The 12,620-nt window shown below is 44.0% G+C and overlaps 1 long non-coding RNA gene across 1 annotated transcript; it reads left to right on the top strand.

Annotated features, from left to right (window-relative positions):
* The first annotated feature begins 1,955 nt into the window (after positions 1-1,955).
* On the top strand, positions 1,956-11,300 carry LOC142765236 (uncharacterized). The gene is made up of 3 exons (XR_012884112.1): positions 1,956-2,131; positions 4,914-5,169; positions 10,649-11,300. It is a non-coding gene; the product is annotated as an uncharacterized LOC142765236 (long non-coding RNA).
* Positions 11,301-12,620: the final 1,320 nt, after the last annotated feature.

The raw sequence follows: 12,620 nt of genomic DNA, 5'->3' as shown, positions 1-12,620 counted from the left end.
AAAAGCAATTATTGCGCATATCTGAGTCACTATAACAACCAGTCAATATGGTGTATGTGTATGTTTTCAAGAAAAGGCGTAGAAAGGTAATTTTAAGGATCGTAGCCTTTAAAACGCTGCGCTGGCCATGCGACGCTTGCACGAAACGGCAACTGTTTCCAACGCTTTGCTAGCACGACACGGTGGTGGCACCTACCCGTCACCATTTCACGACTTATCATTTCAGAGACAGGCGCGCACGGCGCGCGTTCTGTTTTTCAGGATAACTGCCAGATAGCACTTATGTCTCACGTGTGACGTGAGTTGATGCGCTCGTTCGCCTCCGCTTCGGACTCGAGGCACTCTAACGAAGCGCTTCCAGAATACCATTCACCGATACTTTTGCGCAGAATATCAAATAAAGGTTTTATTCACTCTCGCCAGACGCAAGATTATCGTCTTTCAACGACATTTCCGGTGTAACATCTAGATACAGGGTCAATTTTTTATTTTCAGTTTTAGCATACATATTTTACGTCACTTCTGAGACAAATGTGGGTCAGTGGAGCGTGCTGGCCCCGTCATAAAACACTTTTGTGTTCAAAATGAAAACAAAACACTGTTCTAATAATGCCCATAGCACAATAGTGTATCCCTATACTCTCAGACAACACAGTCACACTAATCTGTTTGACTATGTAGATTGTCTAATATACGAGGACAAAAATTACAGTGAACTGTTGCAATCTGCACCCTACTACTGATGCCACACACAGTAAACCGATTCTGACCCTTAAGGGTGTCAAAAAGGGTGCTGACACCCTAAGCACACCCTTTGAGCACCCTATTCGCGTCTAAGCACCCTACAAGCGGAACCTAAAGGGTGAACACATCAAACGGGTGGAAACTAGGGTGAAAAAAGGGTGCAACAAATAATGGGTGCACAGTCACCGACAAAGCTTTGTGAGTAACGTGGTCATAGAGCATAACCAACAGCTTTTAGATGTCTACTGGTTAGACACCATGGTCTCATTATTAGCCCCACCGCAGTAACGGATATCTGAAGAGCGATAGTGCCCGGCTGAACGTAAGTTCAGCACTGGTTCTTGCATTCTTGCTGCCTTTTTCTCGTCGCCTCACGGCCGGCGCTGACCAAGCCATGCGCTAAAAGCTCACTAGCCAACGGCGGAGTACGCAGCTTGTAGAGCTACAACAGGATTGTGACTTACACATATAGAGCTCTCGGCCTCGTTTGCGCCTAACATTGAAAACAAAGCTTCGTCCATGACAGTATATATAAATCATACATTTGTTAATGCAAAGAAATACAAACCAACAAGACCGTGGTAGATAAAATAGTTTTTGTGTTGTACAAATATTTGTTAACCTTACAATGTATCAGTTGACAGGTGTTACCAATTTTTATGACGGGCTATGGACTTTGACGTTCTAATATTATAACATTAAAGAAACGTTTTCTTGATTTTGTTCATAGAAATATTCTTCAAAGCAAGTTAAAATGAGCCTTGACTAAAACATTTTCCTAAAGAAAATTCACTAAAGACAGCTAAAAATATTGTTTGCCAACTAATACGCTTATTTTGTTGTGACAAATTTTGCTTGCTGTCTGTACTTTGTACTAATATACAACCGCTTTAACACTGTTTTTAACAGCCAGCTTAACCACTCAACCAATGTACAGATGTTAACAAGGTATCAGTATAAGAAATACACAAGCAAGCAAATGTTTCAAATTTCGCGCACTCTTTCACATTTCAAATTTCGCGCAAATACGCGTTATGTGATTTCGTCATTTTCAAAAGTAAAAAATATTCTATGCATTACGCACTAGCGTATCTTCTATTTTCACTATTTTTTACCTAAAATTTAAGCAGAAATAATCTATTTACTTATCATATAAAAGATTATGTGCGCAAATGCGGATCGGTGGCGTCAGCAGGACAGAAATGGCGCTATCTTCCTGGAGGCTGCAACGGCCGTGTGCCGAGCGTTTAAAGTCGATTTTTTATGTGGTTCAAAGTGTGCTTGCGCTGTCTTTCGTGTTTTGTCGCTGCTGCTTGTTACAGAGTTGCACTATACTCAAGAGAGGACCGGCTGCTTTGTACCGTCGAGCGCTCGCCAAACTAAAAAGGTAGGTGGATGTTTCTGCTGTCGACGCTTTGTTTTTTGCTTCTCCGGCCAGGCCGTGGCGTCCCGATCCAGGCTGTTGTGCTTCCGCTCGCGTCCTCGGCTCCTCCCGCGGTTAACACCGAAAGCGCTATAGTATAATAACGTTGTGAACTAAGGTTTTTCTAGCTGGTAGACGATAAGTGAGTTTTTATTAACGTAGCGAGCCTGCTGGCGTGTCTGATTTCATTAGGCTCAAGTCTAAGCTCCGGGACGTTACGCGCGGATGAATTTTTTCTGTGGGGAAGGAGGTTAAAGCAGTGTGCGCTGTGATGCTGCGAGTCGGCGGGCGATGCTCTTCACGCTATGAATCACTGTATTTTTGCAATGCCGTCGGACGCCGTTCGGGGACTGCGCATAGAAGCCGTAAGCGTCATCTGTGTGTCGCGTGCGTTGGAGTATTCCGGTGATTCGCGTTGAATTAGATCTTTGCGTATTTAATTTAAAAGAATGGAGAAGAATAACGTGGTGTCCGCGTCGGTAGTTACGCGGCCTTGTTCGTTTTCTGTGCCAAAGAAGTATATGAAGAAAGTTTTATATGTTACGCGTCCTCTTTTCAACAGTTACATGATCATTAAATGTGTGTGACTACTATAAGGTAGTCACACACATTTACTATAAGGTAGTCACACACAGGTACTATAAGGTGTTTTCCTGTGTGACCAAATGTGTTTGCATCCACCGGGCACGTATAATATTAAATTACCATGATATTCAGCTTAATGAAGTGTGCATAAACTTGACACAGCGTGCTGTAGGTGCGGTTCTCAAAGCGTGCAATTACGCCTGGGTCAATAAATTTTCTCTATGAGTGGCCAAATAGCCGTACCTTAGCTGTGCAAGCGCTAGGTTGAGCAGTAGTTCACTCGTTCGAGTGCAATTTTGGTGGTACTGCTTGTTCCCCCCTGTTCACATATCATTGCATTCTTCTGGTTTGTAAAAGAAGTGTGGGCGCTGCAGCCCGCTTTGTAGTTAAAACTTTGCCGAATACCTATACGTCTACAAACATTCTAAAACTAAGTTCTACCAAAACTTCCAATGACACTTTCGAATACAAGTGTAACGCTTTATCTGATATCATAAATTCTTTATGACCTCGCTGCAGATTTACAAGTGACCTGTGATATGTGCAGTGTATGAATGCCTAATTTATTGCTCAAAACACAATAAGGTTATACATCACAGTATGCGTGCCAAAGGCGTGCATATGTTGCTGCTGACATGCAAACTTAGACATTGTACTTATCTAAGAATGAACAAATCTAAACTGCCGTTTTTTGAAGATGTACGCATCAGACCAATTGAATAATATCAAAAATAATGTTCACCAAGTGATTGTTGTTTATTGCTTTGCACCAACGTCACTAAAACCGCCTTGTTGGTACTTAGACCCACATGGTGGGATGCAAGATTCATGACGTCGTATTGAATGTTAATGTCACATGATATGCAAGGTAAATTGTTATTAGCATACAGAGGCCAATAACGTTATGGCCTCATCGTTATCATAATGAAGCAGGTTAGGCAATATGTGATTCTGCTGCCTTTACGTCATGTTGGGAAACCATTACGTTATGTAGCTATCTGCAGTGTCTGAGATCCTGGTAGCCGGTCAATATTGCAGAAGCTTGCCTGCTTCATTGTGATGGCATGGGGTTCAAGATTGATGTTTTGTCTTAGCGTTTCCTCCCCTATGGTCATTACACAGCTTGTGCTGTTTGATTAGAAGTGAGGAGTAGTGCCTTTTTAGCCAACCAGAACAATTTAGATCAATGATCACTATGAAGCAGCACACAATATTCATTTAGTGAACTCAATTTCAGGCAAATTATAAACGTCCGAATGTTAGCCGTTTGAAGGAAGCTTCATTCGTTGAACTCATTAGAATAAATGGTAGAGAAGGAAAGACAGGGAGGTTAGCCAGACCAGCAAAGACGGTCTATCACCCTACACGGGGGAACAGGGAGATTGAAGTCCTGTCACAGTGGTCTAGTCGCTAAGGTACTCGGTTTCTAACCCGAAGGTCGCAGGATGATATTCCGGCCTTGCTGGCTGCTTTTTCGATAAAGGTGAAAATGCTGTAGGCCTGTGTTCTTAGATTTGTGTGCACGTTAAAGAACCCCAGGTGGTCGAAATTTCTGGAGCCCTCCACTATCTTGGTAAAAAATTTGTGTCAGTATTGCTTTAATTTTATGCTTTATCTGCAGTGGATGCATATGCGCATACTAACATGCATATGCAGTGGTATTGCAATTTTACGAAATAAAATATTCATATGGTGCATATTGCATGGCATTTACTTAAGAAACACATCACATGGGTATCATAACTACAGAAATGCAAATATGCCTCTACGGATGCACTCGTGCATATATATTTGGTCAGCTTCAAGAACAGAATTTATTGATTGCAGGCAACAGCATTACTCACGCATGTTTATCTCTTAATTACGTGCAGTCAATAAAGCTAAAAGGGGGTGTCTTCATCTAAGAGTTCCAACTTCATCTTCGTGCATGAGTGAGCTATAAAGGTGAATGAAAATTCACATGTATGACATCGACATGAAAAGCTCTGCAGCAGCATGTTTTTCGTTGTATTTATACTGCAGCATGCCCTTTTTGTATTTCTCAGTTGCGTGCCACTAAATATATGTTGGCCATGCGTTTCTAGCCATTCACTGCAATTTGGCAAGCAGCGCATGCATTCTAGACAAACCTCACTAAGATAATTTTTTTGCACTGGTGCAGAAATTCTTCGGCACAGTCTGTCATTTCATTTGAGTGAGGCTGCTCAAGGAAATTTCCTGGCAAGGTCAAGGAGCCCAAGCACCAGCGAACTCTGAACCATTGTTTCAAGCATCAGCTCTGTTCACCCTGCTTATGCGCTGTGCCTCACCTAGCTACTAGACGCTGCCTACTTATATGAAGTGCTCTCCATATTCTCCTCAGTTTGGCAGCAGTGTGTGTGGTCTTCACAGTGCTTGCCAAAATGATTTTTGCACAGGTGAGACACTTATTTCTTGCTTTAATTGTGTTAGTATTACTGCATACACTCCTTCCAAGCAAGAGTACTAATGTTTCCTGTGAATTGTTTGTCATGGTAAACAGAGGATTTCAAGCACAAAATTCATACTGAACTTTAGTCCTTCAAGAAGTGTGGAACAAAGGTGGTGACAGTGTCAACGCGCTCTCTTTAGAAATAAAGGCTTTGCATGAAGAGCCTGTCGCACCTTGAAACAGGCACAAAAAACTTCCAGGTGAAAATAAGCAACTTCAGATGAAAATCGAAGAATTTACACTGTATTCAAGGTTGAACTATCCGACATCAAAGGCGTCTCAGATGAGGGTTTTCTTTTGATGCTGTCCGAAATTTTTGGGCGATGATGGAAAAACCATTACTTGTGATGATATTGACACTGCAGACAGAGTAGGAACAAACAAGCCTAGTTTGAAAAAAAATAGTAGTGCATTATGAACGATGTTACAAATGAAATGTTCTGGATAAGACAAAAAACTTACGTCTGTCTACAGTGGCCTTTCCTTTTAGATCAAGTAGTCCTATTTATGTCAACGAACACTTGACAAGACAAGGTAAGCAGTTAGTAAGGGCACGAATGCAAAAAAACAAGTAAGATGAAGGTTCATTCGGATGCAAGGCACGAAATTTATAGCAAAAAAATTGGAAGCATTAGCAATTTTAAAGTCTGCCTTCTTAGAAGATCTGGTGAAACGCTGTGTTGATGCCTTCAGAGCCACACTTTTCTTGAGCTTGCAATGTCGGTAAACTATGACTGACACGGCAGAATTTTGATACCTAGATAGTGAAAAATTGATACCTAGATAGTGAAAAAGGCCACCAGCTATCTTCAATGCCTTTACCCTAAATGCTCTTAGCATTATAAATAAGACTAGTAGCCTGTGTCTCTACTTCGATGACATGTCGGTAAAATTTGATGCCATTCTTTTGACATAATCCTTGTATTTTTTGTGCGATATAGCCCACCAAAAATACCAGGGTACAATTATCATGGCATTGTGTAGTTCATGAAATGGGGAAAAGGAATAGCGCTCTACATCTAACGTTAATTTTTGGCCGATGTCAATAGACTTCCGTGTGTTAAGCCCTGTGTTGAGTGTCTAGTAGTACGACTGGGGGGTTTTGTTTGGCAGCAATTAGCACGCCTCGATTAGGTCATAAGTAGGAATTTTGAGTTTCTGGAAACTAGGTAACTTGATTTTTCGGTCACAGATGCACAGACGATTTTTCGCTCACAACCAACGGGGCAGACGCAGGCGGCGGGTTTTCTGCGACACGAGCTCTTCAACGCTATTATGTTAAAAAGCTAACATAGGCAGCATTGACCAAATGAATCCAAAGAATAAAGTCAAGTGTCCTAGCAGGAATCGAAACCTAGTATTCTGCTTGGTAATTAAGTATTCTACCACAGACCCATGCCCGGCCTCGGAACCACTGCTGAGCGCTCTCAGCAGTGGTTCGGCGAGCGACCCCTACCCATCTGCTACAACTGTGGCGTCGAAGGCCACATTGCCAGGTACTGTAACTACCGGCAGCCGCCGAGGTACGACTGGCCACCGAGATCCCACCTGTCCGACTTTGCACAAGCACCAACGTTCCCTGGAAGCGCATCTTACGAGACACCAAGGCCGCTGCGAAACCGTTCTCCAGCCTCTGACCGCAGTCTGACACCCCCGCCAGCCCCTCGCTCCAATCGGTCGCCGTCTCCTAGGCGCCGCTACCCTTCGCCGCCTCCGGAGATTTTGTGTCGACTATCGCCGTTTGAACTCCATCACGAAGAAAGATGTTTATCCTCTTCCACGAATTGATGACGCCTTGGACTGTCTCCATTCGGCGTCATACTTCTCGTCTATCGATTTACGTTCAGGCTACTGGCAGATTCCCATGCATCCAGCGGACAAGGAAAAGACTGCTTTCATAACTCCAGACGGACTTTATGAATTTAACGTGATGCCGTTTGGATTATGTAATGCTCCTGCCACATTCGAAAGGTTCATGGATACCATTCTGCGTGGCCTAAAATGGAACGTCTGTATGTGCTACCTAGATGACATCGTGATCTTTGGGCGCACATTTCGTGAGCACAACGAACGCGTGGACATTGTTCTGGAATGCATTAGAAACGCTGGCCTTGTTCTTAATTCGAAGAAGTGTCATTTCGGCGAGCGACAAACCTTAGTACTTGGGCACCTTGTGAACAAAGATGGGATCAGGCCTGACCCGAGCAAGACAGCAGCTGTGAAAGCGTGCAAACCACCTCGCTCAACGAAAGAGCTTCGCAGCTTCCTAGGCCTGTGCTCGTACTTTCGCCGATTTATTCCCGCATTCGCCGACGTTGCCTTCCCCTTGACCAGTCTGCTACGTCAAGGTACTAGCTTTGAATGGACACATGACTGTGAGACGTCTTTCAACCAACTCAAGTTCTTACTCACATCGCAGCCCATTCTCCGACACTTCGACCCTTCGGCGCCGACCGAAGTTCATACTGACGCCAGTGGCATTGGCATAGGTGCAGTTCTAGTACAACGACACAGTGGAAAGGAACATGTCATTGCGTATGCCAGCAGAACTTTAAGTAAACCAGAACGGAATTACACAGTGACTGAGCAAGAATGTTTGGCACTCGTCTTCGCTGTACAGCGATTCCGTTCATACCTGTACGGTCGTCCCTTCCAAGTGGTCACAGACCATCATTCCTTGTGCTGGCTTGTAAGCCTCCGAGACCCATCTGGCCGCCTGGCACGCTGGGCCCTCCGCTTGCAAGAGTATGACTTCACGGTGTCATACAAGAGTGGCAGGAAGCACGCTGACGCTGACTGCCTTTCGCGGATGCCGCTTACTACAACACTTTGCGATGCCGACAATTTCGATCACCTAATTGCGTCAGTGACTCCAGTATTCCCGGACAAGACCACCTTTGAAAATGAACAGCGGAAGGATGTCAGCTTGGAGCCATTATTTGCTGAAGCACGAGCGTCCACTTTGGCCGGACGCTTTTGCGTTCGTGAAGGATTACTTTACAAGAGGACCTTCTCGGCCACGGGTTCCCGCTTCTTGCTGGTGGTGCCGCACACACTCCGTTCCTCCATTCTGCGCGCCATGCACGACGACGCAACTTCGGGTCACCTGGGAATGACGCGAACACTCCTTCGTACACAGGAGCGATTTTACTGGCCACGCATGCGCCAGTCAGTTGAGCAGTACGTGGCCAGTTGCACTCAATGCCAGACGCACAAATCAGTCACGACTGCTCCGGCTGGACTTCTACAGCCTGTGACGCCTCCCAGCACTCCCTTTGAGCAAGTTGGCATTGACCTCGTGGGCCCTTTTCCACGCTCGGCAAAAGGCAACCGTTGGATTGTAGTGTGCGCCGATTACCTGACCCGCTACTGCGAAACGGCCGCCCTGCCATCTGCGACTGCTGGCGAAGTATCCTCCTTTCTCCTGCACTCTATCATACTGCGCCACGGACCTCCTCGCGTCATAATAAGCGACCGCGGCCGTCAGTTTACGGCAGACGTTGTTGAGGAACTGCTCCGTATGTGTGGCTCGGAACTTCGTCATTCGACACCTTACCATCCACAGACGAATGGCCTTACTGAACGAACGAACCGGACACTGGTGAATATGCTTTCAATGTACGTGGCGTCCAATCACAAGAACTGGGACGACGTCTTACCGTTCATCACGTATGCCTTCAACACTGCCCAACACGAAACCACCGGCCACAGCCCTTTCTTCCTTCTTTACGTTCGACCCCCTCGTTATACCCTGGACACTATCTTTTCGTTTTATGACAATGACGATCCTTCATTAGCTGAAACACTATGCCTTGCAGAAGAAACTCGGCGTCTTGCCCGCCTGCGTACTATAGCATCGCAAGACCGCTCAAAGCTCCGCTACGACAGCAAGCACCGCCACGTCACATATGAACCGGGAGACCTTGTAATGGTGTGGAAGCCTATCCGCAAGCGTGGCTTGTCCACAAAACTTCTCGCCCACTACACTGGCCCATTCGTTGTCCTTGAGCGCCTCAGTGCAGTAGATTATAAAATAGCACGACTGACAGCTAGTGGGAGACGATCAACCAAGACCGAGGTTACCCATGTGGCTCGCCTCAAAGCTTTTAGACTGCGGGACGATGCATGAAACGCGCGGTGCGCTTCGTCTGCGAAGGGGGAAATATTACGACGTGTATGTGCCGGATTGATAAGAGGGAATAGAAGTGTGGACTTGGGAAGAAGAAGATCTCTCGGCAGTTTTATCCGGTGCGGCCTCGCCATCCCAGCTTCCGTTCAATAAACCCCCGTACCCCTACTTCAGGCGTAACAATACTTTCTAAATAGTCTCAAATGTTTGTGTAACATCAACTGTCGTTGCAGTACTGGCTATCAAATTTTATAACTATTACATGTGCACTCCTATGATGCAGCCGTGAGGTCGAATCAAGGTCAATTGTAGACAGGCACCATCCTGTGAAGTATTTGTATAGCAGTGTTGAGGGCTACCATCGTCGCGAGTGCCAGCGCAAACACCAGTGCTTCGTACCAGCCTACCACTTCTAGTGTGGCTGATATCCATGTTTTTGTTAGCATCGTTACAAAACAGCAAATAACTGCTATTGTTGTGAAAGGTGTGACATCTCCCCATAACAAATGAAACATATGCGGCTGTTTAACGTATGTGTGTGCAAGAACTTGTACTTATATTGAGCTCCACTTCATAAGATCGCTCAATGAAAAAATTAAAATACATGTTATGCGTGTTTCGCGTAACATCGATTCCCAAAGTATGTGGGGTCTGCCAAATATTTAGCATCAGTTTTGTAACCTAAATGCTACCATAAACAATTATTTATTGAACATGAACAGTTGGACTGCAACATACTAAGTTTCAGGTATGAGGAAAACTGAATATGTTCATGACGACAGCATACCTAAAGGCAAATACTAGTACTACATACATGACACACTATTGAAGAGCTAGACTACAATATGGCTTATTGGCACTTTACAATTCTTTAAAAACCCTAATTAACTTCAGTGCCTTATTCGGTTTGCTCAAATCGTATGTGCACAATTACTTGACGAATAGCTTTTTTACTCAAACCTAACTCATGTTTCACGTGTGCATCATGCTGAATCATTGCTCAGATGTTTCTTGTGTATATATTTCCTTTCTACTATGCTGTTTGTTTTTGTATGTGAAATCTGTTGTACATGCTACCCTCTGTAGGCCCCCAGGTACTGTCAAGTTGTTTACACAGTTTTTTGCCTGTTTCAGTTTTTTGCCTGTTTCAAGCATGTTTTCCATTGAAAACAAAGCGAATTTTGATGCTGACTTCTACTCACATAGAACTAAGAACACTCCAGCATGACAAAGCATATTGTATCTTGGACAGTCTGTCTTGTGAAACTCATAGTGATTACTTCTGTCTCTATTTTAGGCTTTCGGGTGCGGATGTGCTGTAGAGAAGGAGCGCCCTGACCACACTTTTGTAAAAAGAACCAAAGTCGCCTGGGCAGCTGAAGATGGATTGTGCAAGTGTTTGAATGATCACATTATATTAATGCAACACCACTTGCATTACTTTGCCAATATTTGTGATTTTGTAACGCACAAGTTTAGAAACACACACACATATATAAAGGGAGAGCTGTAAATAAGCCTTGAGCAAGTTTGTAGTCAAGGCTTTTAGCATGATGACCAAAGCATGTTATATAAGCCCACATGTTTTACCACACACCTACTTTCCTATCTATTTTCTTTTTCAATTTTGTGGGCACTGGCAACACCCTCAATAAGCGCCTTTGGACTGCTGGTGCCTCTAACTTATATTTTGTTGTTCTAAATAATTTATTTGTTACCAACTATTCAAGGAGGGAAGTCAGAATGTTAAAAGTTAAAAAAGAAGTCTTGTCACAAAAAAAATGTCTACTCGTAAGAAAAAAGATTTGAAAAACAGAAGATTGATCCTCATTCACAAAGATCTCACCATTACAATCGATGCAGAAGGTCATAGCTCATGTTTACTATTGTCAATCTTTTTCGGTTGTATGCTATGTACAATAAAATAGTGACTATTTGCATCATGTTAATTTATTTGTCATAAATTTTTGTTTGGGCCTAATATTTTGCATTCTCACATGCATAAAAGCTCATGCCTGCTACACATAATTTAATGGAGCGCAATGTGGTAAGGTTCTGTATTTAGTGCATATTATCTGTGTGTCTTTCAAAGTGAGTATATGGCATTTGAAATAATCACCAGTATTCGAAACTTGTGAATTTTTAATTTGCAGGCATGCATGTCTGTATGGTGACCAAGCATCCATAAATTGTGCATGCATGTGTGCAGCAAGGGGCCTTGAATAGATTACATTCTTTCTAGACCAAAAATGGTAGCACAGGCCATATACGCACTCTAGGATCAATTTCATGATTATTGAAACACATATTTATTCAATATAGCTTGCTTTAAGGTATATATTTACATATTGTCTACTTCCACCTTGAACATTGCACCATGCATCCGGCACTCTGCCGAGCGCTTCTCGAGGGCACTTTGGTAACTAGTACACAAACGTACAGACAGCTGTAAGTGGGCCTCCACTCGTTGACTGCTGGAGAACGGCGGCTTCGCCAAATCACACTTCCTTTGTGGTGAAGCTAACTTTGCTCTTGCAACAGTACAAGCTTATCTAAAATTCGACACTGTTCTTCAGAAGTGCAGCTTGTTCTATCCAGAGCAGCCAAAAACGAAATCACGAGGAACAGCACCTGAACAGTGTAAGGCACAATTGCAGCACTTCTCGATAACAGTGCCGGATTCTGTATTTGCCTACACATAGAGAAAGCAAAACACTGGAGCCAACTTACCAGTAGCTTCACTGCAGACACACTGTGTTTTAAAAGACGATGATGCAAAAACCCCACCTAGAGCTGTCACTGTGTTTCAGTGCTAGTTTCATAAGCGCGTGCGGAAGGCACTCTGTGGAGAGCCGGCCGCGTGCATGGTGCACGTGTTCAGGGTGGAATGGACGACTTAGTACATGTGTTCAAGTACTAACGTACCGTATGTGGGCTGTCACTCTGCATGGTCTACAGAGTATACAGCAATCTGCATTTTTAGCCATCTCCAACATCAATCCTAGATTTGGCCCACTGGTACGTCGATGTGGAGCACCCTTCCAGCACCCGTTTGAAAAGGTGTTATGACATCACAGCACCTTTTTTTAAAGGGTGCACTCATTACACCCTTCAAAATTTTTGCTCTGCACTCTTTTCTTAAGGGTGCTGAGCTCTGCACCCTTTCTCAGCACCCTTTTCTGAACACCCAATAGGGAGCAAAGGGTGTTCGTCTGGCGACAAGCTCATTTACACCCTTAAGGGTCAGATTTGGTTTAGTGTGCAGCTAA

The sequence above is a fragment of the Rhipicephalus microplus genome, chromosome 6 (assembly GCF_043290135.1).
Source record: "Rhipicephalus microplus isolate Deutch F79 chromosome 6, USDA_Rmic, whole genome shotgun sequence".
In the NCBI taxonomy this organism is placed as follows: Eukaryota; Metazoa; Arthropoda; class Arachnida; order Ixodida; family Ixodidae; genus Rhipicephalus; species Rhipicephalus microplus.
Note: the sequence above shows the minus strand (reverse complement) of the source record. Positions and strands in the feature narration are given on the sequence as shown.